General features: G+C 38.3%; 1 protein-coding gene across 1 annotated transcript in view; it reads right to left on the reverse strand.

Annotated features, from left to right (window-relative positions):
* LNPK (lunapark, ER junction formation factor) overlaps positions 1-26,027 on the reverse strand; it is a 318,489-nt gene extending 292,462 nt beyond the window's left edge. The window contains exon 1 of the mRNA XM_053665041.1: positions 26,022-26,027. The gene's annotated coding sequence lies outside the window, so the exon portion shown is untranslated. The remainder of the gene's footprint in view (positions 1-26,021) is intronic.
* Positions 26,028-27,143: the final 1,116 nt, after the last annotated feature.

Raw genomic sequence — 27,143 nt, forward strand, 5'->3', positions numbered from 1 at the left:
CGGCCAAAGAGGAATCTAGTTTCTTAGCACTCCATACTGGGTTCAGCATAGGCTGATGGCAAAGAAAGGGGAGTAGAGTTATTCCAATAGCTTTGAGTCTTTAAGAAACCTGGACCCTTCCTCTTCTTGTCAAAGGTGGATGATATTCCGGTCAGTGGGATCTCCCCAGGTCAGGAGGAGAGGCCGAGGCTCTGCGGTGTCCTGTTGCCCAGGGCTGACTTGGACAGAAGGCCATACGACTCCTCCTGTGGCTGTGGCCTGGACTCTTGTCAAGAGTGGTCAGGTCATCTGGGGCTGGACTGCCCAGGTGTCTACCTACTCTTACAAGTCCTAAAACTAAAAGGCAACCTAATCCTCACATTTCAGACCTATCATTGGCACCTAAATTATAGTGTCATAATTAAGCTTTATATCTAAGACTTTCATTCAGACTTTGGATACTTTAAGGAACAGTGTAGTGACTAGAGAAAGTCTCATCATCAAGTTCCCTCATTTGGAAGTCTCTAGACTCGGAGAAGTCTCTAGAGATTGTCCTGGGAAGGCTATCAGGACACCACCGCCGTCCCACGTGGGGAAGACAAGTTTGACCCTGAGTTGGGGCACTTGCTATTTTATGTCCTCTCTTGGGAATGGTTTATACACTTGAGAGGACACGGTCAGGGCCCCAAAGCTATCTGGCTCTAGCAATGGGAAGGTCCAGCTCTGACCTTACCTCTAAACCCATTGGCTGTCCACTTAGTTATCTCCGCATTTCTAACTGCCTGTAGTTTTAATTCTCTATCCCCCGCTTCGGCACACGACTATGTAGAGGCTGTCTTCCGTTGTTACTTCAGTAGTGCGTGTTTACTCATTCAAGTATTTACCGAGCGGGCAGGGACTTGGTTACAATACAGCTGTGCCTATGGGGACTGCAGTCAAGAGACTTAGAGTCTAGTGGAGGAGACAGATACGCAAGAAGGTAATCACACATTTGTCCCTTGTTTTGCCAGCTTTACTGTAAACAGAAGGCAGAATTCATATCTACTGTTTTGTATCCATTGAGGGCCAAGTATTTAAGTGACATGTGGTAAATATTTTGTTTTCTAAGTTTCCTGCTAATAATTCAGAATTTGTTACTTCGTCTGTCTTGGTGTCAAAGCATTGGATCTAGCCATAAGGCAAAGAAGGAAATCTGATGAGAAGCTAATGCTTGCTTAGCATTCTCTGTCCATTCTGGGACACAGATCAGACTAGATCTGATCCAGTCGGCTAGAATCCAGTCGCGTTCCAGTCCCTTTTGCTGGAGGCGCAGGAGCTCCCCTCCCTGATGAGCTTTTCTAGCCCAGTGCAAAGAACCACTTTCCAGTAAGGACAGTAAAACCGAGGAAAGAGCAGTGTTTCATTTCTCAGGGGTCAGAAATTGTTCTCCAAATCACCCCACTGAAAGGCACAGGAAGGGAAAGACTCTATGAGGCTCACAATCCACTGCTTGAGTTTTTTGTAAGTATATATTCTGGATATTTATTGCCACTGGCTGATAATACCTGGCTGTTTCCCTGTAGGAACTAGGCACACAGTTATTCAAATCAATATATTCTAATATTCTTTGGGGTTGGTTCATTTCAATTATTAATTTACTTTCTAACATTCTTGGTATTTTTTATTTTTAGTTAAAACAAATTTTACTTGTTAAATGCAGCAGGAGTTACATGATGAAAATGGTTCTTTGTGAGAAAATGAAGTAGTTTTAAAAGCACAGTAGCTTTTATATTGGTCACTGTCCTTAGATATTACCACCCCCCTTCCATCTAGACCCCAAATATTCAAATCAAAGACTTCAATCTTTGCATTAATCTTTGCATTGTCTTTGCAGACAATAGCATTAATAAATTTCTTCAAATTTTTAATTTTTATGTCATTGTCTATTTTTGTGCCTTAATTTTTGTTCATCTTAACAAAAATAGGATTTTTTCCTTAAATTGTTACCTTAACTAGCCAGCATGTCCAGCTCATATTTGTAGTAATTTGCTCAAGATTTCAGCCTTTATTTTGAATTTTAAAGCCACTGGAATGTCTTTCATTTGTGTCTGCAAAGAACTAGGTAAAGGGAGTCTCTACTGCTTACTCTGCTGCTGGACTAAAGTGCTTTCTTAGACGCAATCGTGTGCACCCATCCCACTGGTAACTCTGTGCCTTGTTAATGCCTATAGTTCATGTATGCACCTAGTTCTCACCTTGTCCTTTGGATTGGCTGCACACCAGTTGTCTTCTGGCTCATAGCTCTGACCTCTCCTGACTCCCCCTTCCAACAACAACTTTAGTGGGTACCATAGGAATGTTTTCCCAAGCTTCACTTAGTAAGGGAAGTAATGCTTCTGTCAAACTTGTTCTAGGCCTGAGGTACAGTCCAGATGCCTGTTCCAGAAAGGAAGGAAGGACGGAAGGAAAGAAAAAAGGAAGGGAGGAAGGAAGGAAGGGAGAGAGAGAGAGGAAGTGAGGGAGGGAGGAAGGGAGGAAGGAAGGAAAAGAGAGAGAGAAAGAGAGAGAAACTGTTAGCTAATTAAGCATTAGTGAAAGCTGGTAGGATGGGTAAGATCTGAAACCAACCAAAAGGTGAGTTTATGGATGAATGCTTTATAGAATTAGAATAGAGGAATATTGAATAGATAGAATGCTTTAGCAGAGTTAGAAATATTCTTTGGCAGAAAACCAATAATTGATATTTGTGCTATTACTTCAATATTTACAGCTGTTATGATGCTTAAATCTTTTAAATAGCTAGTATGAATTAACTGGAACTGCGAAAAGCATAACTTCCCATAAGGAATCTTTACCAGAAGGGGCAATAATTTTCAGTGTAGGAAGAAGGTGAAAGTATTAATACTGAATTCACCTAAGGAAGAATGAGCCAGGAATCTATTAAAAATGTATAGTTATGATTAGATCTAGTAGCGAGTAAGAGAAACCCAAAAGAACAGTGGCTTTAACAAGACGGAGCTTCATTTCTCTCCATGTAAAAGGCTACACATAGGCAGTTTTTGAAGTCATTGGGGGTTCCAGCTCCTCCTGTCTTTCTGTTTTACTGTCTTTAATGTTCTATCTCATGGTTCAAAGTGGCTGCTGAAGCTCCAGCTGTTACATTTGTATTATAGCCAAGAGGAAAGATGGATATTAGGAACATATTCCTTGCTTATATCACATTAGATAAAACTTAGTCATATAGCCCTGGCTGGTGTAGCTCGGTGGATTGAGCACAGGCCTGCAAACCAGAGCATGACCAGTTTGATTCCCAGTCAGGGCACATGCCTGAGTTGCAGGCCATATCCCCAGTGTGGGGTGTGCTAGAGGCAACCACACACTGATGTTTCACTCTCTCTCTTTCTCCCTCCCTTTCGCAAAATCCCTCTAAAAATAAATAAATAAATAAAAATCTTTTTTAAAAGAGTATGTTAAAAAAAAAACCTTTGTCATATGGCCATACCTGGGTTCTTGGAAGCTAGAAAACGTCTTCACACCAGGTGGCCACATGCCCAGCTAAAAATCAGGAGTACTATTGCAAGGAAAAAGAAAAGAATGTATGTTGGGGAGTAGATAAATATAATGTAACTGAGAACTGTTTGGGTAGAAAGATCCATGAGCATTTCATGAAAACAAGTCCCAAAGAATTTCTACCTTCCAATATTAGATAGTCACAGTACATGTTAAATCATTTTCAGAAACATTTTTATAACAGAGCCACAAGCACAACTCTCAAGGGGCTGGGTTTAGAAGCACATCACAGGTTATTACTCCTGCTGTGGGTGATGAGAATGAAGAAGAGTGTGTGATGTGGAGAACAAAGACCTCAGAGACTTAGCGATAAATGGACTCTAGAAGTGGGACGGCAGCCTGTCACCGGTTGAGGAACGATTTTGATCATTGTCAGTGGAGTTACTCTGAATCACAGATTTGGGACTTGGGGAGTTTGGGATTCTCCTGAGCAGTATTTCCGCACTTCTATTTTCAAATCAGAGAAACTGAAATTTCAACTCAAAATGACAATAATTTTTTTGGAGTTATCTTTTCTTTTTCAGTAATTTCTTTTTCCAAAGGAGTATTTTTTCCTCCCAAACTGGTCAGTTTTAACCCTTTCTTGCTATTTCCCACAGTAATGATATTTACTCGGTGGTACTTTAAGTTAACTTATTGTTCTTTTTTTAATTGAGTTTATTGGTGTGGCATTGGTTAACAAAACCATACAAAAATATGGAATGCTTCACGAATTTGCAGTCATCAAGTGAACTTATAGTTCTTAGCTCACTGTTAGAGAGTGATTTATGTGCCATGGAAACTAGAGTTCACCAGTTTGTATAGAAATTAAAAATGAAACAAAAGACCGATCCTCCTCAATCACTGGACCTCGCGCCAGTGCACTCTGGCCCACTCGTTCCTCCTGAAGGACCTTTAGAGCTAAACCTCTGGAGGCCATGGACGCTTCCTATTGAGCTTGGTATCCTAGCAGAGTGGCTCTCACAAAACTAGTTCTTAATAAATATTTGTTGAAATAATCTGAGATAATTCATCATAGACGATGACAGAAAGGCACATAAAAACTAACAATACAGCATTTGATTAGTCTGCATCATTTTTTGTAGTTCGAACAGAAAGAAAAATTCACAGCAAGACAGCACTGGGAAGTCTTGCACTTTTGTTAAAAAGTGATGAAGGAAAAATATTTATTTGACAAATGTTCTTTAGTGGGAAAAAACCTCAGCTGTAAACTGCAAAGAAGCAAAACAAAACAAAATAACAAAAAACCAAAACCTAATCACTGAGTCTAAGCATTTTACCATACCAGATTTTCAGGACGCAAGATTATTCCTTTTGCTACTTCTGTTCGCCAAGTTCTGCCCATTTGCCAAAATAAAGATGTCCTTCCTCCGGCCAGACCCAGCTGTAAGAATCAATGAACGACTTCAGAGTGGAGGACAGACACTTTCTGCAGGAGGGTTCCCTGGGAAGACAAAGGACCTGTAATCAGCACTAGTTACAGAATTCGTGAGGCCCCTTGCTTAAAAGTCAGAAAAAAAACTGCCATTAAAGATACTACGATAGAAGTTTTTTCCTATCTTTCAGTTTCTGTCTTGACTTGTCATGGTGTTTTTGTTGTTGTTGTTATTTTGTTATTTAATGCTTCCCTAAGTAAAGAAAAATTAAAAATTGTAAATTACTGGCATGATCTTTTAAATTGAGAAATGTTTACTTTTATCTATTTTATTTATTCAGAATTGTTGTTCAAGGACAGCTGTCTCCCTTTTCCTCCCACCATGGCCTCCCACCTCTATTCATCCATCCCCACCTCCCACCCTCGATCCTACCCTGCTTTTGGCTTTGTCCATTTGTCCTTTATACATGTTCCTTGACAACCCTTCCTGCTAAAGCCCCCAATATCCCTTCCCACCTCTCCTCTGGTTACTGTCAGTGAATCAAAAATTTATGATACATTTACACAGCGGAATACTATGCAGCAGAAAGAAAGAAGGAGCTCTACCCTTTGTGACAGCCTGGATGGATCTGGAGAGCATTATGCTAAGTGAAATAAGCCATGCAGTGAAAGCAAGAACTTCAAAGAGAAATAGATGAATTCACATTTGAAAAATTATATCTATTATAAAGGTATTTCATGTATACTTATGATCAGCCTTTGATACCGTAATGGGTTTTCTATATAGCTTAAGAAACTATTTTAAGTTTAAGAAACAAGTGTTTAAACTTGTTTTCCAGAGGTTTAAAACACTAGAAATAAAATAAGCCAGGCAGTGAAAGACAAATACCATATGATCTCATCTATAAGTGGAACCTAATCAACAAAACAAACAGACAAGCAAAATATAACCAGAGACACTGAAATCAAGAACATACTGGCATGATTTTTAGAATTCATTTTTTTTTTACTGTGGAATGCCAGTTTTAAGTACAAATATAAGAATATTCAACTTGTATGAAGAATCACTGAAATTACAGTTTATATTTTGTAGTTCATACCATACATATGTATCTTCTTACCAGAACGTTGGAAATGCAAAAACTAACTTGACTATTTTTTATTTCAATTCTTGATATATATATGCATTCTACCAACACTTTATGGAAACCAATGGCTTCCATGAAATGCTGACCTTGTACTTGCTTTGAGTCCTGATGAACTCCTGGGCTGGGTCTACTGAAGTCTGTGCTCATGCAGCACCAGGAATGCTATATGCAAGCAGGGTGGCCAGGAACAGCAAACACACGTACATCTGCTCATGCAGCACCCTATTGTCCCTTTGGATATTACTTACAAAACAGAAGTTCAAAGATAAACTTAATATGAACTTTGTCCTGGCTGGTGTGGCTCAGTTGGTTGGAGCATCATTACATAACTGGAAGATTGCAGGTTCGATTCCCAGTCAGGGAACATGCTTAGGTTGTGGGTTGATCCCTGGTCCAGGCACCTATGATCCCCAGACAGGGCACGTACAGGAGGCAAGCAATGGATTTTTCCCTCTCACATGGATGTTTCTCTCTCTACCTTCCTCTCTTCCTTTCTCTCTCTCTAAAAGCCATAAAAAATATCCTTGGGAGAGGGCAACAAAAAATTCTTATGAACTTCAAGACAGTGACAGCAGAGCATTAAACCAGGTGTGGGACCTTCTGAACGTGGGGCCTGTGCAGTAACTACCCAGGTCACATGCCTTTGAAGCCAGCCATGCATTCAGCCAAAGTTGGAGTGATCTTTTCTTTTTCAGTAATTTGCAAAAATCAGTGATTATTGGAAGAGCACCAACAAAATGAGCACATACCAACTTAGGCGCTATGGTAGAGTAACATGGTCATGGGTAATACATGCCTGAGACAGATCTTGAAATATCATAAACAAGTTAACAGGAAAAAAGGGACTTGTGGTCAGTGTTCATCTGAGGTTCATCTTAAGTGCAATAATTTCACAGTCATGAGGAAAATTGGTAGACTAAAATATTTTTAAACTTTTAAATATTCTACTTTAAAACTTTCCACTTTAAAAATAAGGGTTAATTCATGCCCACCCAGGGACACCAAAAATAAAGAGGTCAAAAGCTACAGAGACGTAATATAAACAAATTAATCTCACAATTTGAATATGGTTTGAAAAATTTGTTGCATATGTCTACAACATAACCATTTTTACTCCTAATTGAGGCAGATGACATAGCAATCTTGTTCTTTTCTTTCTATACACTAACGTTTTGTATTATTTTGTTGATGAGAGATAACACCATAATTGCCCTGAAGGGAAAACTGTCTAAACATGTTCAATTTGAAAGGTTTTTAAAGAAACGATAATAAATAAACCATTAATTTGTTTTCATTTGAATGTGTAATATCTTCTTTTATATTAGGGTGAGAGGTTCAGCTACACTTTTAAATAATCAATAGAAATATAAATAACTATATTAGAATGGCATGGAAAATCACATATGACAAGAGGGCTATGATTAAGTTGTATGAATACACAGCTTTATGAATATAAAAGTGTTGCTGCAAAGATTTATTACATATTCACTAATAATTGTTCATAATAAAATTAACCAAAGCCAGATGATGCTTGTACTGAATCAAATATTTCCTAAAAATAACTTTTACACACACACACACACACACACACACACACAGTGACTATATATTGAACTTTTCTGGACAGCTACTCAAGAGCATGTTGATTACATGGTTCCACACCTCTGGGAGTGAGATTGGGTTTGCCTTTTCCCACTCTTCTGTGCTATTTGGATTTGTTTGCAGGACACATGATCTCATTTTAATAGTTAGGAGCCTGCTAATTAAAAAGGGTAGTCATGAGTCTTCCCTACAATACATGCTGTCACGTACGGGCACACACTGACTGTGTGTGACTTTGTACCATGCTTTCAGTTTCATTCTGGAGTTGATCAGAGCCACTCTCTAGCTCAGGGAAATTTTCTCATTGGTAATGTCATTGAGGGTCTCCAGAAGAAGAACCTTTTGCAATAGCAGGGCTTGTCCATCATGAGGAAGAGCTATATTTACAAACATTTTCCTGTCATTATATGTAAATAATACTCTTTCACACCTCTGCAACATTTTATTTAAATGGGAAAATTCTAAAATACACAAAGGCAGGGAGAATTGTATAATGAACTCCTTTCATGTATCTATCAACCAGCTTCAGCAATGATCAATTCATGTATAATCTTGTTTTGTTTATACCTTCAGGCTCTCCCCCATCCCTACTGAGTTATCTTGGAGCAAATCCAATTATCATATCTTTTCACCCATAAATATTTCAGTATGTATTGCCATGAGGACTTTAAGAAGAGTAACCACAATATTATCTCATCTAAAAAATCTTTAGGAATTTCTTAATATTATTAGATATCCAATTATTATTAAAACTTCCCTGATTGCCTCATAAATGTGTTTCTTTTACAGTTGACTGTATGGACTATAGATTGCCTTTTTACCCCTTCCCTATTTTTTTTTTCTTACTCTTTGTTGAAGAAATCAGGTAATTTGTGCCATAGGAGTTTCCCATAGTCTGGATTTTGCTGAATGCATTCCCCTGTTATTGTTTAACATGTTTTCTGTCCCCTGTATTTCTCATAAGTTAGCAGTTAGAACTGGATACTTAGAGCAGGTTTTATATTTTAGGACAACAACTTCATAAGTGATATGGTGTATGCCCTAGTACATCACATCACATCGAAGGGAACATAGTGCCTTGGTGTCTGTACCTTTGTGATTTAGTGTTGATCAGTAGTTGAGGCCAATCAGCACAGCATATTTCAGTGGCCCCCTCACTGTACTCCCCACTTTGCCCCTGCTCCCACACGGTAAGTGATATTTTCTGTGGAGAAACTGACCTGTGGGCTTGGCTGGGCCATTTTGCTGATCTTGGCTGGGCTGGGCAATTTCTCTGGGCTCAGCTAGGACTCACTCACTAGTTGGCCAGCTGTTGTTGGATCTAGGATGGACTCTGTCTCATCCCACGGCATGCTAGCCTATGCATGTTCTCATGGCAATTGCAGGGATGGAAGAGGCTTCCATATTTGAAATATTTGACTCATTAAAAAGATTGCTCTTTCTTAGCAAAGCAAATTATTCATTAGACTTCCAATTAGTTTTCAGGATGAGCATTCAATACAGATACAATATATGATAAAGCTAATCTTTCTGAAACTTTGGCAGTTAATTTTGTCTCTTATGTAATAGGATAAGGTTTAGAATTAACATCTAGGCCTTGTACTTAATACAGTTTTATAGACTTTCTGAGGTGATTAAAAGTCTTTATCATTTTGTTCTTGGGCTTGTCAGTTCAATCCACACCAGAATTCTTTATTTCCTTTAATTTGTCTCATTGACTCTTTTACTTCCTGTACCATTCTTCTTTCTTTTGACAGCCCAAGGCAATTTACAGACAGTCCTGTGTTAGCTGTGACAACCTATGTATTCAGTTTATCCTTGGGACATGCAGGTGAAACCTGCTGCAGTTAGTGTTTATCAGCTTTTGGGATATTTACCTAACAAATGTGGCTTTTAGGAGATCAAGGTAGGCATTGACAGAGCTGACAAATAATAAAAATAGAGGGATGACAAACTCAGGCACACACGGATCGGAGATGAACTATGGAATGGCGCTTACATGGTATAAATATTTTCCCTCAATGTTAGAAGCAGCTCTGTCAAATCACTTCGTTCTTCGAAAATGTATAGCATTTGGGTCTCTTGAAGTATACAAACTATAGCTATACATTTTTTCCTTGACTTGACCAAATATGACACCATATATTCTATTTATTGTCTCATATTCTTCAAACCACTTAAAAAATAATAATTCACTTAGTAGTGAAAAAAACTTGTGGCATACTTTGGGAAATATTTAATTTATAGCTAAAAAAAGTTAAAGCTCAGGAGGACGGCTTTCCTGCAGCTAGCACTAGAGCAGAGGACCGGGGGAGAGAGCACAAAAGCCTAACCCTATTCTCAAGGCAACCCCTTACTTACTCCATACTCAAAGGCAAGGTAAGTGATAGCCTGATCTTCAAGGGTGTTACATCAAAAGTATTGTACTGGAAATTAAGAACTGAAAGCCTTGGGATTTTGTTAAACCACCCAGTGACCTGTGAATGTCAAAGAAGTAGAAATTAAATAGAAACATAAATTTTTTGTTAGAGCTTAGCCAGCCTTATGTGTGGTTCCCTAAAGGACAAGTTCAAAATAATTAAAAGCTATAAAGGGCTTGAATGTCTTAAATTATAAACATCCTTATAATCTTGGAACTATAAAAAGCATTCTTGAATACTGTGGTCACAAAACAGTTTAAAATATTATCAGTATAACACTGATTATCAGTAAAACACTATCAGCTTAAAAATACTTCTTGGGTGTCTTCAGTACTTCCAGGAAGTGCAGATGAAATTAAAATTCACTCTAGTAACTTTGTAAAGAGATGGCAACTTCTTTAGAGTCATAGACCACTTAAGGATCTTTGGAAAGCTGTGATTTTTTTCCTTAGAAAACGCACATTTGAACACACACTCAAAATTTTACATTTGGTTTTGGGGTTTTAATGGCTTCACAGAAATTATTGCATGGATCTAAAGTGAGTTATGTACTTCAGTTGTCCCTAGTGTATCGGGAAGTACCTAACTAGGTGTTGAATGTGCCCCTAACTTGCCATCTGATCTTGATAAAGTCACTCAGCATCTTCAGGACTGGGTTTCTTCATCTGTGAAAAAAAGAAGCACAGACTAGGTAATTTTCTGTATATGACTTCCTCTGTCCTTCGGGAACTAATAACCTGGCTGGGAAGATAAATGAATGATTACAAAAAATTCTAAGCAATATTTTTCCCAATATTTACTTTGAAACATTTCAAACAAACAGCAAAATGGGAAGAATTTTATAGAGACCACCCATATCTCCATCACTTAAATTGTCCCATTAAGTTTTATCACATATTCATCCATTTAGCCATTCCTCTATCCACCCATCATTTTAACTTTTAAATATTCATTTTAAATGAATTACAGACATATCTACTTTCTTCCTAAGTTCTTTGGCATGTATATCATTGAGTTTAATATTTGTTTATAGTTTTCTTCTTCGGATGTAAAATTTACCTACAAAGAAATGCACAAATCTTGTTAACATTTGTTGAGTCACTATACCTCAATTCTCTTTATCCTTCTCTCTTTATTGTACTCACCTGGAGAAACCACGATCCTGCTTAAATCCAACTCTTCAACTAATAAAAATTTATCTGTGCTATTGGAGAAGATGAGACAAAAACAACTATGTAACCATGTGTGTTTTAAATTCATGATTGCTCACATCAAGGGGTTGCTAATGCATCCCAGCAGTTATACTCTATTTGCTTACCTAGTCTCTCTTGATCTTTAAACAAGTGTTTCTCAAAGTATCTGTGGTAAAGGGCCAGCTCCTTATCATTTTAAATCTGTCTTGGAATACTATTTTTGTAAAAAGAAGCACAGAAATGAGTTGCAAGTAAAATGAAATAAAACAAAATATGGAAAGTGCAAGTCTTAAATTTTTATTAAGTTTAACAGCCATAAAATTACTCCATCCAAATTCTATAAATTCTTACCCTTAATGCTTCTAAATGCTTACTCTTAATTTTTGTACTTATATTTTCATAGGCAGATGACAAAGAATTTTCTAGAAAAGAAAAAAAGCCCTGGTCTGCAGAGCACCCTTTGAGTAGTACCACTGTAAACGACTAGATTATTTTGTACCATTTCCTCTCTCCTCAAACCTCCACCATCTCCCTGCACTTCCACTCTCAGCTGATGCCTTTGTTTCACCAAGTCACGTGAAGGAATCAGAAGAGAATTTTCACAAGCTCTCCCATCACGTTGACTTACCTACTTGTATCTGTGCCCTATGCACGATCCTTTCTCATGTTACTATGGACAAATGATCAAGTTTCTAAAAAAGCCCTGTTTACAGGTTTCATGCCCTCTCAACTCCAAGATGTGGCTCTGACAATTCTCCCCCTCTCTTTTGCATCATTATTCTCTTCCCCGTCCCTACTGCACCGTTCCCATCAGCATACAGTCATGCTGTTGTTTCTCCCATCTTGGAAAACCTCTCTTGGCCCTCCCTCCCTTTCCAGCTACACTCTTGCTTCTCTCTTCTGCAAAACTCCTTGAAATGTTGTGTACACCAGCAATCTCCAACTTTTCTCCCTCAGTCTCTCTTGAACCCACTTTAGGCAGATTTTCACCCCTATCACTGCATTGAAACTGCTCTTTTCTTAAGGTCACCAACAGCATTCACATTTCCAAACCAAGATAGCTCACAGTGCTCAAAACTTCACATGCTCCAGTCATTCCTTTCTGCCCCAAACACTTTCTCAGTCCTCTCTAATTCCATGAAAACCTTGGCATCATTGACAACCTCTTTTTTCCTCACACCCTATATCTTACCCCTCAGCAAATTTTGTTAGATATCTCAGTTTACAGGAGGACCAAAGGATAAAGAGATTTTAGTAAAGATCAAAGAGTAGGGCTTTAAAAAACGAAAATGCTAGAAGAATACCAATAAAGACCCTGGGGGATTAAATATGAGGGATGGAAAATGTGTAACCTTTACTCTGGAGGGCTGCAGAGGGCCACCGGGGCACAGAAAGTTCTCAAGTTCTCCACGGGCAATAGATGAGTTAGAATTTGTGAAGAGGCTAAAGATGAGAGGAATTTGCTAACAATGGAACTACTGTTCCAGGGGACAAAACGGAGAGGGCTAAGGAGAAAACCGTGGAAGGATCAGTCATCATCATCATCGTCTATTGTCATCGTCCTCACCATCATAGTCTAATATCCCATTAGAAGGATAGTAAGATACATATACATAAGGGTGCACTGCATCGAACCCCAACATCTTGAATGCAATACACATATGATAATGTTAACCCAATGAGTTATTGCCAAGACAAAGTAACCAGCAATGAAGTTCCAAACTGGAGCTAGTTTATAAGAATTGAAGAAAAAAGACAAGTACTATATGATTCTACGTATATGAGATACCTAGAGTAGTCAAATTCACGGAGACAGAAAGCAGAACGGTGACTACCAAGGCCCTGGAAGGAGAGGGGAAAGAAGCTAATGAGTAATGATTGAAGAGTTTCTGTTTGGGAAGATGATCAAGTTCTGGAGGTGAAGGTGGTGGTTGTACAACAGTGTGAATGTACTTCATACCACTAAAAATGGTTAAAATGATGAGTTTTATGGTATGTATTTTTTACCACAATAGTAAAAAGAAAATGAAATACTGTGAAGCACTTGCTAATCCAAATGAGTTCAGAGAATGTTAATCGCACACCCTGCTGAGGCTCTGACACTGTGGAAAGTGTTCTGTCCACTTCTTTCCTAGTCCTCACCACAGCCTGGTCAGAAAGGTGTTGCTGTCTCCATCACAGAAGGAGATAAAGAAGGGAGGTGGAAACTCTGCTTTAAAAATGTTCCAAAGTCCACATCTTAAGCATGTAGCACAGTAGTGAAACACTGGCAAACACTACAGATGGTTAAGGTAAGTCCCTTTAAACAAGAACCAGACTGTGCCCAAGTTGAGGAGCCAGTGGTGGAACAGGAGCAAGCTCCCCAAGCCAAGCAGCAGCGTCCCTGAAAGAAAGAAAGAACACTGCTCCGGGGCAACACCCAGGAAGGACTCACTGTCGTGCCTGGCTGGTCAGCCGTCTCCGCTCACACAGGCAGTAACTGCTGCCAGGGGCCTCACCTTGTGGGTTGTGCACAGCCAAAAAACGATGTGCTCAGAAGCAGAATTAAAATTTTATATCTGTACTTTAGAAATATGAGTGTTTCTCCACAAATACAAGACATTAAAATGGTTTAGATTCCACCAAGCAGTCTGGGCACAGGAATGGTTTTATCAAACGGGCATCATAAAGCTTTCTGCTAAAGCAACAGTGCCAAAAAGGAATTAGGTGCAGACCACTCAGGGAAGCTTCGGATAACGCCAACTTGAACATTTCTTTCTTTCTTTTTCTCCACCAAAGCGTGTTTTGGAAAAGCTATGTATGTATCCTATTGTTTAAAGGACTTCAAAAGACGAAAGTGGACCACTGCAGAAACCTCAGAATATTGTCTTAAGGATGTTTCAAATATTTCCAAAGCACATCAGTATAAAACATCTGCAATGTAAATTAAAGATGCCAATTGCCTTGCCAGTAAAGGCAAAGTTTAATATTCCCACATGTTATTACACAGTATGTATGATATGTCGGCTGAGCAGGGTATGCGCATTTGTACAGCACAGTACTTTTTTCAAGATGTAAATCTAGTCCCTGGAGATGTAACAATAGCAAGACTGAATAAATTGTCTGAAAAGCAAAATTCATATTTCTTTTTTTATTGCTGGTTTAAAAGATGGGGGAAGGGAAAGTGCAAGACGGCTAATTCCTCTAGTAAATGGTATTTTTTCTTATTGAGGTAGTACCCCCAAATTCTTAATCAGCATAGATATAAAATAGTTTTTAAAACATGTTTGTATTGATTACTCCCATTTCAGAGCTTTAAGAGGATGCGATGGAAGCTAAATATGCTCATTTACTTAATAAATTCTCTTTTTTGACAGTGTTCTAGCTTACTTCATCTTAAAGGGTCCTGTGTTTTAAGACGATTGAATTCTATCTAGGATGTTCAAAACAAAATAAAGCACGATGATTTCACGACATCAGAGAAACCATACCTACCTTATAAAACTATTTTGGAGGATTTAGTCATTCGAGCACCTTTGCCCTTGTGATAGTTGTCAGCAAAGACAGAGTAGTGGAAGCAGTTTTGTCCTGGAAGCTTTCCCCTACTTCACCCCATTTAGAGCTGAGCTTCAGTGGTAATAACCAGAAGGGATGTTTTTAAGTGCAAAGTTATTTTGGTTAACTCAAAGGACAATTTTTATCCAGTCACTGTTTAGTTCCATTATTCCATAGACTTGGAACTCAATATATTATTATTGAAATCAGTAAGGACAAATTGTCAAATGTGTTTGTCTTTTATGTCGGTAATGTAACTAAGGTATCAGTCTCTAAACTCTTTGGCATTACACATAAACCTTTATGATGGGGTCAGTGAACTGGGTTTCTAGACTCTATTGCACTTTATCACTTGTGTGACCTTGGAAAAATAATTTTGGCTCCTAGGAACTATGTTTCTTCATTTTCAAAATAAGAAAAAGGGGTTAGACTGGTTTTTCTGACTTCTTCACTACCAGAGGACCTCATTTTAACAGGTGTCTGGGGACTCTTAGTTGGGAAGCAGAAATTAGCTTTTGTAGTTAAATTGAGGACAAAGGCACAATGTCTGATAGATAATAGGCTGGGATCACAGAATCCTCAGTGAGTTTCCCTCCGGCTCCAACAGTCTGTATTCCTATGACTTATTCGGTGTCTACCCTTCAGTCATCATCAATAACAAAGGAGTTATGGGGTGCCTATTATTTTACCAGATTGGGCTAGGCCCAAATTTTACCAATTTAAAAGATTCCTCTTCATTCTAGCTGGGAGGACAGTTTAGATAGATAAAGTTAAGGAAACAAGATAATGTGTACCGGGTGGGAAAAATAACCTGGGGCCAGAGAGTTTAGGAAGGACTTCACAAGCGGGACTTGAGAGGTGTTAACAAAAAAGAAGAGTTGTGGGCCTCTGGAGAGGGGTGAGAAGTTCTTTCCAGGTGGGATAAATGGAGTGATCAAACATGGGAGTGGAAACATTCAGTGCCTGCCTTGGAATAATGAGTGGGTTAGTATGGCTGAAAAGAATTGTATTATTATTTAATGAGTCTTTAATCCCAAACTGTGTATAGCAGCTTAGCTGTTATTTTAGCAAATGTGGTAGCTATTATTGCTATATTTAGCCAGCCAGTGGTATATCAGACTGTCCAACTGTTTACAATTACTTTTATTAACCCTAGGGAAATTATTGATGTGTGTTACATTCTAACATTGACACAGCGGAACAATAGACAAATATTTATTGAATCCATATATAGTGTACAAGTCTATGGAGCATAAATCTGGATTGTAAATGTTCCTGCCCTAAGGAAGCAGACTAGTTTCTGTTTTAAAATGTCCTCGAGGAAAAAAATTAGGAGCTAGATCACATAGCCTAACACTAAAAAAATAAGACTTCAAGTAACCTATACTTACGAAAATGATCTTACTCATACTGATGATGAGATTGATTCCCTTGGTACACTGACGAGTCAAAATTTCTAGCTCTGGTCCAGGTCACTTCCTACCCACATAAGTGCTAAGTCTATTTCCTTTATTTTTTTACTCTGCAGATCTCTACCTGGTGCCCAACAAGCATGCCAGACTTTAAGTTCCAATAGAATATAGAGTCTGTCCCCAGCACACCTTCTCTCTCCCAAACAAAATAAAAGCACAAACTGCTTCCATCAAAAAACCCCCACAAAAAACAGCCACCAAAAAACTCCGAACAAAACCAAATCTATCTTTTCTCTGGCAATTCCCACCTGCCCAATCTCCATGAAGAGGTGATAATTTAAGTCAAATGATGACATACTAGTGGTTGTGTGCTCTCTGTCCATTTGGAAGGAAGACCCCAGGCAGCGGGCAGAGTGTAGGGTAGCGGGGGTGGTGCCGGTGGTGGGGGTGGAGGATGGCTGTTGACAAGGAGTAAGTGCCAAGATGGTAGTCAAGAGGGCTTGAGTCTCGGGCAAATGTGTATCTTAGGAAAGAAATGAGTCATGAAACAAATTGGAAAATAAGTCCTGTGATACAGATTAGGTATGTACAAATTTAGGGAGCAAGGAAGACATAGTTTAGAATTTGAACTATGAGTGCCCTGGATACCAGACTTAGAACAACAAGACCAATTCCAGACCCTACATACTGGTGGGAGTGGGGTTTCCGATACGCTGGCAGACCTGGGTAGGACTTGCTCAGAACTTCAGCAGGTTTATCTAACCGTACTGATATATCTACTTATGTTTAGGCTGTGAAATAACTTTAGGACTTAAAAAAAGAAGAGTCTTACATTAGGATCTGGTAATAAAGCAATTGTCATCCCCTTTAATTTAGTACAAAATATCATGTAAAGTATTTCTTTTTGCCTACAATATAACTTCTATTTAAATTAATACCACATCTCAATGAACAGATTTATGATAAATTCATTCAACTTTTTCCTATTGGCTTTCACTGTCACAATAATTTCTTTTAAAGTGTTTATTAATTCAAACACTCCTTTGCTGATAAAATTTATTTTTTTGAGAAGCAATATTTTTTTCATTTTCAAAAACTTAAAAGGAAATTAAACATTTTTGAGGTGGGACTGTTTGAGGGAAGGAATTCCGGTCAGCCCTGCCCCGCCCCGCCCTAAGTGCCAGCTCATCTACGGATATTGTTGCTCATCTGCAGGCTCAGGCTGATGGGCCTGGGCAGGCGCAGCTCTCTGCAGCTGCCGGGTGGCTAGGGTTGAGGGTCTGCTTCTGAGAGCCACAGAGTCTTTCTGACTCTCTGGGTCAGAACCCCTTGGGACCTGTGCTGCCAGAATGCATGTGAGCTTTGAAACGCTCCTGGGCCTTTTGACTCCAATGGCTCCTTGTTCTCCCCTCAGCCGAATCCCCTGTCTCCCTGAGTCCCTGCTTAAGAGTATTTTCAGTGTGCTGTTCAGCTGGGGGCTGCGGTGTGACAGCACTAGGAGGACTCTGTGGCAGTCTTCCAGAGTTAGAAAGTTCTGTTTCCTATAAAATGAAAGTGAAATTCCTGGATTCTTGTGTTTGACTTTGAGGGCAGAGAAGAGGTTAAGGAAAACTGTGTGCTCTAAAATTTAGTGTGCTTTAAAATTTCCAAAGTGTGTACCAAGCAACCCTTTTGGAAAAAAAGATTGGTAAAGAAAACTTAAGGTTATTTTGTTTAAAAATGTATAGAAATCTGCATACTATTCTCTTTTACGGAAATTTGTAATTCATAGGGATATGTTAATAGCTCTGAGGAAGTCCTGCAGTAAAGAGACCTGTTTAATTTTGATTAATCCAGTGTTTTATGAACTATTTGACTCCTATAACGCCTTTTGAACAGCACACAGTAGCATCATGAAGGAACTAGAATGCTGAGACCAAGCTCTGGAAAACACTAGAATGACCTGCATCTGATGGCGCTTGCTCAGGCCTCATCATTTTTTCTGCTTCCACCTATAGCACCCCACTTTTACTCTCTGGACCTTTCCTCTTTCTTGGCCTGAGTGACTTCCCTTACCTTGATGTTTCATCTACCACCTCTCGGTGTCCCAAACCTGGGCATTGTTCAAGGCTCAGGCCTTGGCTCAAGGTTCTTTTTTTAAAAAACTCTATTCCTTTAGGATAACGTGCCATCTCCTGCTTTTGATCATCACCCATATGTGGATTAAGAAGAAAAAAAATCAACCCTTAACATCCCTCCTAGCTCCAGGCCTGTATCTCCAAACACCTCCAGAACACTTTCACCTGTATATTCTGCTGCCACCTGAAACTCGTCACGTCTACACTCCCCTTCCACAAAATGTCCCCTTTTTGTGTACGAGTACAAACGACAACCAGTTACAGTCCATAAAGTCAGAGAAAACCCCATTCTAACAGCAATAAAGATGATTAAATACTCAGGAATAAACTTAAGAAATGTGTAATGCCTAGATGTGAAAAATTTAAAACACTCCTGAAAGCCAAATATGGAGACTTGAACAAATGGAAAGATATCTTCTATTCTTGGATGGGATGAGTCAACATTATAAAGACATCAGTGTTCCTTAAATCAATTTATAGATTTAATGCAAACCCTATAAAAATACCAGCAAGCTTTTTTATGGAGCTGTACAAGTTGATATTAAAGTTTACGTAGAAAAGTGAACATGCAAAAATATCCAGGATAACATTGAAAACTATGAGAAAAGAAAGACATTGAAGAAGCTAAAGTACTTCATGTAAAAATGGAAGGAGAGTTTAAGAAAATAAACATTTATCTGCTTTTTTGTGCAGAAGAAACGCAGGAACGGTAAACCACAAATAATGAGGTCGGTTACTGACAGGGAGTGGAAGGGAATGAATAGAAAGGACATGTAATAGACGTGAGGGAGGAGCGACATGTCTCTGTGTGTGTCTGTTTATACTGCTTCGACTCTGAGTACCACGATGGTGTTTCACATGCTCCCCACCTCCCAAGTAAACAATTAAAATCAGCCAGGACTCAGCGGGAACCTCAAATGGAACATGAAGAGTAATACATGAACCTCGGGGTATTAAATGAATAGTATAACCACATGAAGTGAGTAGTGAAGAAAAGAACTAACCTCACTAACTTTGGAAAATAATTTTTTGACTGTAAACTGTAAAGCTAAAGCCCAAAATCCTGCACAGAAATACTGTACTCTCAGTAAATTTGTTTCTCATGGGGATTTGGGTTTGCAATTTTGAAACTACTTTATGCATATCCTGTGGTTGAACAAATAAGAAAATACACTGTGGATAATGAAAACCAGGTTTCTCATTGTCAGAGAGAAAAGTTTACAAATAAGGAAAGGGGCAAGGCTACCACGAATTCTGTAGTGTTGGGTTAAGATAGAAGGTTCCAATATGAATTCACAGTTTTATATATGTATATACGCAGATATACATACACACACAGAATAGTTTTTGAAATAAATATAGATGTGCATGTGTTACTATACACGCATATATTTCCTAACTTTGTCCCCCGAGTGGACTGGAAGTAAGGACATCCAGTAGCATTGACCATACCTAGTGACCCAGTCTTGGTTTCTAAATATCATGCTTCATTAAAAGAAACCAGGTTCCCTGGAAAATAGTCGATTCCATGCCTGGGGCAGGGAAAATACAAAATGACACTGGAACATCTTTTAGTGCCAGAAAATCAGGAAATGCTCAAACAATGATTAGTGACATTTTAAAGGACACAGGAATCAACTTGGAAAATATAACAAGAGCCAAAGTGGGAGAGATTTGGTTAATAAAATAAACAATGAAAATTTTGAATTATGACCAATCAAATAAAAGAAATACCCTTGGACCCATACTAATATGAATAAATAATTGAATAAATGACTGAGTAAAAGGGAGAAGGCACGGCTCTTCCTTCTAGTAGGAGTCTAATTAATAAATGTAAAAGGAATGATAAAACCAAAATCACCAGTAGGTAAATACCAAAGCAATAATTGTTGCAGGCAAGAGCCATCAGTGGACCCTAAAATTAGTGGACAAAGCTCTGATTAGAAAACGGATTTAGCATAGTCTCAATCCATAGTCTAAATATCTCCCACAATGTACTTATTAATTACAAAGAAAAAAATTTATAACTGTAAAATTTTAACCCAACACCACAGAATTCGTGGTAGCCTTCTCCCTTTTTCTTATTTGTAACTTCTTTCCCTGACAGTGAGACACCTGGCTTTCGTTATCTATAGAATATTTTCTTATTTGTTCAGTCATAGTATATGCATAAAGTAGTTTCAAAACTGCAAACCCATGAGAAACAAATTCACCAAGTTAAGGTAGTGTCTGTGAGTTTTCTCCACTGTACAGTTACGTGACCTGTTGTAAGACATATTTCTTGTATGCCAATATGATGTACAAGTAATATCACTTCTGTGGTACTCTTGCCAAAAACACATAACTTCAATTTATCATGGATATATTAGAGAACCCAAACTGGGAAACATTCTACAAAACAACTAATCAGTATTTTTCAAAAGTGCTCTTAATGTCATGGAAGGCAAAGAAAAGAAACACTGAGTAGCTGTCACATATGGGGGAACAGGAGACAGGACAACTAAATGGGACGTAGGAGCCTGGACAACAAAAAGAAAGTGACTGGGAAACTGGAGGAATGAGTGTAAGTTCTGTAGATTAGTTCATTGTACTACATCGATGTTAATTTCTTGGTTTCAGTAATTTCAGTTTTACACTTACAAATGCACATACATTTTACAAACACAAATTCATTACATTTGCAAATGCAATTTAGTATTTAAATAAAACACAAAGATATTTTACTATTAGTTATTAACACCATAGAAAACTGAGTGTAGGGTATATGGAACCTCTACAATTTTTGCCACTTTTCTAAAAGTCTAACGTTCAAAACAAGAGTTAGAAACAGATAAAATGGGACACAACTTCAACTACCAGGAGTATATAGTTTAATACTCAAGAACTTAAATTTAAAAGGCACTGGGAAAGCTATGATATTAATTTTTATTTTAAGTCTGTTATAGTACCTTTTACTCCAACTTACACTTTTCTTAATACGCTTTCTTGCTACAACATTGTGGTTTTAATTTGCATTTCTCTGATTACTGGTGTTGAACATCTTTTCATATGTCTGTGGGGCATTTGTATGTCCTTGGTCTATTCAGGTCCTTGGTCAATTTTTTAATTGGATTGTTTTCTTATTTTGGTGTTGAGTTTTTTCAGTTCTTTTTAAATTTTGGGTAGTAATTTTATCATGTGTATTGGCAAATATGTTCTCTCGTTCTGTGGGTTGTCTTTTTTCTCAAAATGGCATATATTGGGGCAACATTGCTTGATAGAATTATATAGTTTTGGGGGTACAATTCTTTTTAAAAACATTTTTGAAAATAGCCCTGGCTGCTGTAGCTCAGTGGATTGAGTGTGGGCCTGCGAACCAAAAGATCACAGTTCAATTCCCAGTCAGGGTACACGCCTGGGTTGCAGGCCAGTTCCTAGCGGGGGACCCATGAGAGGCAAACATACATCGACATTTCTCTCCCTCTCTCCTTCCCTTCCCCTCTAAAGATAAATTTTTAAAAATCTTTAAAATTTTTAAAATATATTTTATTGATTATGCTATTACAGTTGCCCCATTTCCTCCCTCCTTTATTCCCTTCCACCCTGCACACCTCCTCCCACCCACATTCCTCCCTGTTCAGTTCATGTCCATGTGTCTTACTTATAAGCTCTTTGGCTTCTTCATTTCCTATACTGTTCTTAACCTCCCCTATTTTGTACCTACCATTTATGCTACTTATTCTCTGTACCTTTTCCCCTTCTCTCCCCCTCTCATGCTGATAACCCTCCATGTGATCTCCATTTCTGTGATTCTGTTCCTATTCTAGTTGTTTCCTTAGTTTCTTTTTGTTTTTGTTTTAGGTGTGGTTGTTAATAACTGTCAGTTTGTTGTCATTTTACTGTTCATAGTTTTGAACAGTAAAAGAAAAGAACAGTTTAGAAAAGAAGAACTATCTTCTTTTTCTTAGATAAATCCCTTTAACATTTCATATATTAAGGGCTTGATGATGATGAATTCCTTGAACTTGACCTTATCTGGTCAGCACTTTTTCTGCCCTTCCATTCTAAATGAAAGCTTTGCTGGATAGAGCAATCTTGGATGTAAGTCTTTGGATTTCATGACTTGGAATACTTCTTTCCAGCCCCTTCTGGCCTATAAGGTCTCTTTTGAGAAATCAGCTGACAGTCTGATGAGGACTCCTTTGTAGATAATTGTATCCTTATCTCTTGCTGCTTTTAAGATTCTCTCCTTATCTTTAATCTTGGCTAATGTAATTATGATGTGCCTGGGTATGTTCCTCCTTGGGTTCACCTTCTTTGGGACTCTCTGAGCTTCCTGGACTTCCTGGAAGTCTCTTTCCTTTACCAGATTGGGGAAGTTCTCCTTCATTATTTGTTCAAATAAGTTTTCAATTTCTTGGTCTTCCTCTTCTCCTCTGGCACCCTTATGATTCAGATGTTGGAATATTTAAAGATGTCCTGGAGGTTCCTAAGCGTCTCCTCACTTTTTTGAATTCTTATTTCTTCATTCTGTTCTGGTTGAATGTTTATTTCTTTCCTCTGGTCCACTCCCTTGATTTGAGTCCCAGTTCCCTTCCCATCACTGTTGGTTCCCTGTACATTTTCCTTTGTTTTACTTAGCATAGTCTTCATTTTTTCATCTAATTTGCGATCATGTTCAACCACTTCTGTGAGCATCCTGATTACCAGTGTTTTGAACTGTGCATCTGATAGGTTGGCTATCTCTTCGTTGCTTAGTTGTAATTTTTCTGGAGCTTTGATCTGTTCTTTCATTTGGGCCATTTTTTTGGTCTTGGCGCATATTGTGATGCCACATGTGGGGGAGGGGTCCAAGAGGGAACAGTGGCGCTTGCTCTGCTTTCTGTCGGCTTTCAGTCACTTCCCCCACTTCCCACAAGCAAAGTGGGCCCTTCTGGTGCTGGTTCCGGGTGGGTGGGCTTGTGTACACCCTGGGACCCTGTGGGTCTGCACAATGAACTCTCCTGTGAAGCTGGGAGTCTCTCCCGCTGCCGCCTCAACCCCCACAGGTGTTTTCAATCAGAGGTTTGAGGCTTTATTTCCCCACACCGGGGCCCTGGCTTGTATCATCTGTCTCGCTCCCCAGTTGTTCCTTTGGGTCCATCTGCACACAAATGTGGGACCACCTGCTCCACCAGCCACCACTTCGCCAGGCCTGCCAGCCACTGCCTTGCTGTGAGTCCTCTCTGCCCAGTTGCCCATCTTGGCCCCTCCAACCAGTCTGGATGAATGTTTCTTCTTTAACTCCTTGGTTATTGGACTTTTGTACAGTTCAATTTTCTGTCATTTCTGGTTGTTTTTTGTTTCTAAATTGTTGTCCTTTTTTCGGTTGTGCGAGGAGGCACAGTGTGTCTATTTACACCTCCATCCTGGCTGGAAGTCCCTGTGGGTTGTCTTTTTATTTTGTTGATGGTTTCCTTTGCTGTGCAAAAACTTTTTAGTTTGATGTAGTCCCATTTGTCTATTTTTTTTTGTTTCCCTTGCCTGAGGATATACATCAAGTAAAACAGAGCAATGTCCAAGATTTTACTGACTATGTTTTCTTCTTGGATTTTTATGGTTTTGGGTGTGGTAAGCTTAAAGTGTTTGCAGTATGCCATTCCTTTTCTAAAAGCTTTATGTCTTGCTATGAACATACACTTCAATGTGATAATGAGCATAAAAAGCTGAAAGATATATTTTTAGGTTATTATAAAAAATAGGCAACTTATATGACCTTAAACTGATTTTAGATACAAAAGTAGATTTATTGTTATTATTTTAAGATTTATTAGGTATTATCTTTGTTCTCCTTGTCTTCATCTCATTTAAGATATTTGCTTTTCATATTTGTGTTTACGTATATGTGCAACCAGGTGCATTATATAGGCAGGTTCTTTTTCCTCAGGTGTGGGGTGGGGAGGTTACCTACAAATCCTCTGGAGACGGAGTCCTGTGTGGAGAAGTTGAATTTTTTTTATCACTACTTAAGCTACTTTCATTCTTCATATATTAGTTTTTAATACTTAAGCCTTAGGTTACAGTTTAGATGCTAACTAACATACTATGAGAGCTTCAAATACAATATCTTTTGGGAGTCCTATGTGGAGAAATTGAATTCTTTATCCCTTCTGAAGCTAGGGAAAATTCTTCATATTTGAGTTTTTAATACTTCAGCCTTAGATTACGATTGAGATATAACTAATGTGCTTTGAGAGCTTCACATAGAATCTTTTCCTGAACTGTAGTAGCCTGACGACACTACTAGTAATATAAATACAATTTGAATCAAAGCAAAGGCAGATTTTTGTTGCAATTTTTAGAGTCAGAATTAGGTTCTTTACTGACAGCAAAATACAGACAAAACTAAATAGCAGATCTAGGTAGAACTCATGTGGGTTCATATGAATGAACCCAGTGAAGGCAGGAATATTTAGTCACTTATTAAAAACTTTCTAGAGAAAAAAAGGGAACCTTTGCTATGACTGGCAAGAGGTGCAGCTACCCAATATTGTTCCTATTCCTTTTTGAATTCCTGTATTTTATTTTTGGAGTACTGTTAAAGAAAAGGAAGTTGGCAAGATAGCGACTATTTCACACTGAAATTTCAACTGAGCAACAGCTTAAGATGGTTGCTTTTAGTTTTGAAGAGTTCTATAGGGAGATTTTTAATTTTACTTAGAAAGGAAAAAAAAAGAGATTGTCACAAACAGAAGCATGCTGTGCCTCTGAGAGACTGCGGGTTTCAAACATGTGACAAATGAGGTCATTCATTACCCCTTTGAATGTTAACATATTTGATGAGCTGTTGGGTCACTGAAGGTGTACTTTGTACCAGCCCAAGGAATTATTTTTCACTCATCTAAATTTCAGAAAGACATTTGGCATCCTGGCAAGGGCATTTTGCTTACACTGAAGGGTGGTAACTATGGCAAAAAAAGGAACTTAAAACCTTTATTGGGTAAGATTGCCAAAATAGGTTTGGCCACTCAGAGTCCTTATTACCTTGTGTTGAAATGGGTCATTTGCTTGCCCCTCTTCCAACGGGATTCATTTTCTCAGTGGATTGTAATTCACAGGAGGCACTGAATTTGGTCATCACAGTACCTTCATGATCTGGTTGAGGGCTCAGCATTACAATTTGGGGTTCAATAATTACCTGGTGACTGATTGACTGAAAGAATAATTCTCATGCTCTAATACAAATTCTAATTTGGAAGGAAGACAAAGGAAAATAGTGGTGGCCATGTCATTTGTCATAACCTTTTAGATGCCACTTTACGTCAGAGGTGGCCTATTTCCCCACCATGGAGACTTTTTTCTCAAAATGGCTAGTCCTCAGGAGTCCTTCCAAATTTCTGCTTAGGCCCATCTCTTCCCCAGTTGTTTGTGAGACACACATTGCAGACATTTTTGCTTCAGGCTCTTTAATTATCATCACCAACTCTTCAGCTTTGTTTAATGGGTTATAAGGTAAAAATTAGAGCTCAGATAAAGTTTAAAACCAATGCCAAACAATTACCAAAAACAAGAGTATCTATGACTGGTCTACAAAATCTGCCAGTTTTCTTCCTGCTCAACACATCATTCTGTATTAAATAGAAGTCACCCCTGTATGTGTATACAGTCTTAAATGAGGACATACAATCAAACAATAACTATTTTAGATGTTGTTCTGTCTGCACACGTTCTTCTTTCATTATTTCTGTAGGACTGACTCTCTGCTATGGAACATGAAGCTGATTTAAGATAGGTTCTCAGCAGTGTGATTGAAGGTTAATGAGGCCAATATCACACAAGGCTTGGGTGTAGACAGGTCAGAGCACTTCCTAATTGTCACCTTTAAAGAAGTTCTCCCTGGTATGATAAAAACACCATTTAAAAAAATGATAAAAGTATTATAAAAACAATACGGAAAGTTGTCCTGGCTGGCATGGTTCAGTGGATTGAGTGCTGGCCTGCAAAGCGTCATTGGTTCAACTCCTGGTTAGCGCACATGCCTGGGTTGCAGGCCAGGTTGGGGGCAAGTGAGAGGCAACCAATCAATGTTTCTCTTACATATTGATGTTTCCCTCCCTCTCTTCCCATCTCTCTAAAAATAAATAAAATCTAAAACAAACCTACTCCTAATAAAAATATATTACAAAAGTTTAGAAAATAGCAAAAAAAAAAAAAAGCCACCTCCTTGATATAACACTTTTGAGAACCCCACCCAGTTTTGTTCATATACAGTTTTACATAGTCGTATTCATAATAAAATACATTTTGTATTCTACTATTTTTATTTAACATTGTATCATTCATATTTTCCATGTTGTTATATTCAAACATATTTATAGATTCACAGAATGTATATACTTGTTAGTCAGCTCTGGAATGGTAAAATATAACTCAAGAGAGAGTAGTGTGAGGGGTTTTGTTTTGAAAACCTGTAAGTTTTCTGCTACAGTATTTAGAGTTAAGTTAGCCCATTACATTTATGTGAAGTGTCAGTAGATACTTTCACATAAATATAATAAACATGCAAATAATAATTCTGTTGAAGGTATCTTCAGCTGTTCCTTTTAGTGAACACAATGATGTGAATCTCTCTCCTCCTCCTCCATCTGGGGGATGTTTTATTACTCCCTTTATGAAGCAAAATGAAAAATATTAAAGAACTTAAATGTAGTTTAAGTTCTTTCGTAGTTTTAAAACAAGTAGTAGCTACACTATAGTACTTTAAAAAAAATTTTAGTAGTTGATTTTTTAGAGAGAGAGGGGGAGGGAGAGAAATATCGATTTGTTGTTCATCTTATTTATGCAGTCATCAGTTAT

Source organism: Artibeus jamaicensis, unplaced genomic scaffold (assembly GCF_021234435.1).
Source record: "Artibeus jamaicensis isolate MK-2021 breed Jamaican fruit bat unplaced genomic scaffold, CSHL_Jam_final contig_391, whole genome shotgun sequence".
NCBI classification, from domain to species: Eukaryota; Metazoa; Chordata; class Mammalia; order Chiroptera; family Phyllostomidae; genus Artibeus; species Artibeus jamaicensis.